The 2,769-nt window shown below is 40.8% G+C and overlaps 1 pseudogene; it reads left to right on the forward strand.

The window, feature by feature from the left end:
* Nucleotides 1-832: 832 nt before the first annotated feature.
* Nucleotides 833-2,062, forward strand: LOC140507971 (WW domain-binding protein 11 pseudogene; annotated as a pseudogene).
* The last annotated feature ends 707 nt before the right edge of the window (nt 2,063-2,769 follow it).

Here is a 2,769-nt window from a genome sequence, read left to right on the forward strand (position 1 = left end):
CTGGATTTTGTTGGTAATATATAGAAATGTTGATTATTTATGTGGATCTATTTCCTATTCTGAAACTTTATTAACATTAATTATTTCAATTAGTATTTTAGTTGATTCTTTGTGGTTAAGTATAAAGCATATAAATATACATCATATTATCTACAAAGAATGATATGCCTATTTTAATTACTTTGTTTCTTTTCTTGTCTTATTGACATAGCTAGCATTTTTAATACAATACTGAATAATATTACAGACTGCACTGTGGATTCATGGGTGGAAAAATGACTTTGAATTCCGAAACAGAAGTTCCTCTAGCCTTTCAGCTCTCTCTATGGCTGCAGGAATCAGAAATGCTGAGATGTTCGCTAAGCACCTGGAAAAGAGAAGTGAGGTGAGGGAGAGGACTGGAGAGGGGCAAAACTGAAGATTCCCATCCTTCCAGGAGGAAAGTGAAGAGGTCTGCAAACCCCTGTGTTATGGAACTCTGTGAGGTACTTCCAGTGAGCAGCAAAAAGGTGATTATGAGACTATCTCAAGGCTCTTCTTTTCTTTTTACTCATCCTTTGTCCACTTCAGGACACCTGAGTGGTCCTTTTGAAGCTTCTTGGGAGAGATCTGCCCCCTGGCCTAGGTTAAAGTGGTGGATTCCAAATGATCCTGGCCTCTGGTGGGTCAGGTTGCTGATTCACTTGAGCTGGTAGAAGTTACAAAGTCAGAGAGTCACTTGGATATCTGCCGATACTATTTTTGGTATATTGCTTTGAATGACAAAGGTTTTTTTTTTTTCTTCCTTAACTGACTAAACCACATAACCTATGAAAACAGGGCAGACATCTACATGTCCACCAAGAATGAGAAATTCACAGACCCCATAGACCAGGTTCAAAAAGAAGCCTGGAAGAGTGAAGTTAAAAAGAACAATAAACAGCAAATGATGGTACTAGCTGCAGTTCTAAAGATAAATGATCCCAAAGAAATCATCTGGGGCAGGGAGAAATTGGATAAGATGGCTCCAGTGCAGCCACAGCTAAATAGAAGTTGCTAAAAGATGAGAAACAAACAGCAACAACAAAAAACAAACCTTGTCAGACTTTTGAGCAAATCCTCTGATTGTATGAAAAGGAAAATCCAGGTATCTATAAAGAACTTTTAAAGTTAGAAGTAGAATACAAGCAGAAGAAGACCCAGCTTAGCCAATACTTTGATGCTACAAAGATTGCTCAGTGTGTTGAAGTGAAAAGCATCTCATTGCTTCATTCTCCTAAATCTTTATGCAAGACATCCCCGTTGCCACCTTTTTTATCAAAAAACCCTCTGCTTATGGACCTCCTACCAAGCAGTTTCCATACTTCCTCTTCTTGGACATGGTGTTCCTGTTTGCCTCCCTGGAAGAAAGCTTCCTGGCCCACCCCTGGCCCATCTGCTTCCCAAATTCTGTAGATGTTTTGCAATAAAATAGGCTTTGTCTTAGAACTCATCCCCCTCATGAGAGGAGAATATTTTGTAGAGTTTTGTACTCTATACTTCAGAGATTACGAGGATACTTCCTGTACCAGTGAAGATAAAGGTTATCCTGAAGACATGGGTCAAGATAAGTATGATGACAACACTTATAACAGTGACAGTGACAGGTCAGATACAGAGAGTGAACAAGAGGAGTTTAGACATCCTGATGATGAAGAGAGAGAGCACATGAGGACAAAAAGCCAGGTTTCAGTGTACTATTTGCTGATGTTCTTTTAAAATCATGGAGAAAAAAGAAAACCATAAAGGAATTTCTATCTCTTCAATCTATGATACTTCAAATGCTAGGTCAGGAAATCCCTGAAGAAGAACAAGAAGTAGAGGAGCTTTCAAGAGGAGGATGAAAAGGTTTCTGATGATTCTGAGTCAGAAGTTACAACACAGCAGCAGAACAAAGAAGAATCTCTTCCTGAGAAGGCATCATCACCTCCTGCTTCCCAACAATAGCAGCCATCTCCATGGTCTTTTCCACCTGCTCAAAAACAAGGCATATTCCATTCTAGGCCCACCCCCTTTTGGACCATCACCTGCTCCACCAATATGACCATTTTATGGTCTATTTTTTTGAAAATATTTATCTATTCACCGGCCTTCCTCCTGGTCTACTTCCAGGATCAGTTGGAATATCTAGTCTTTGAGAACCTTTACTTTAGCTTGTAGCTTCTGGTCCTCCACACGGCAGGCCTGCTGGTCTACCACCAGCCCCATTTCCTGAGGACCACCATTGATGCTATCTGCCCCAGCTCCTCAAAGCATCCCTCCACCTTGTCCTGGTATGATACTCCTACCTTTGGGACCTCCATTTGGTGCTGCTCCCCCTGGACTTTTTCTGCTAGCTCCCTTGACCAATCCAAGGGTTTTACCTGCCTCCCCCAAGTAGATCTAGAGAACTAAGGTGGATAATATTAGTGCAATGTTTATTGAGAACACCACAGCAACCGTCAGTACTGAACCACAAATCCCCAATCACAAGGTAGAAATTACCACATTTGTTCCAACTGCACTGTGTTCAACAAAAGAAGAAAGAAGCCACTGCTATTCCCCAAAGAAAGTCAGAGGATTCTACTATACCCTTTGCCAAAGCAGTCCCTAAATCTGGCCCCTTTACTCCTGTTTCAGTACAAACCAAGGATAATGTATAAAAAGACTTCATGAAAGAGATGTAGGAGCTACTGTGACAGCCTATGATGCCAGGGGAAGTTTTAATCCCACAAATTCATATTGGAAAACATGGTTCACAGAAGAAGTGAT

Source organism: Notamacropus eugenii, chromosome 5 (genome assembly GCF_028372415.1).
Source record: "Notamacropus eugenii isolate mMacEug1 chromosome 5, mMacEug1.pri_v2, whole genome shotgun sequence".
NCBI lineage: Eukaryota > Metazoa > Chordata > Mammalia > Diprotodontia > Macropodidae > Notamacropus > Notamacropus eugenii.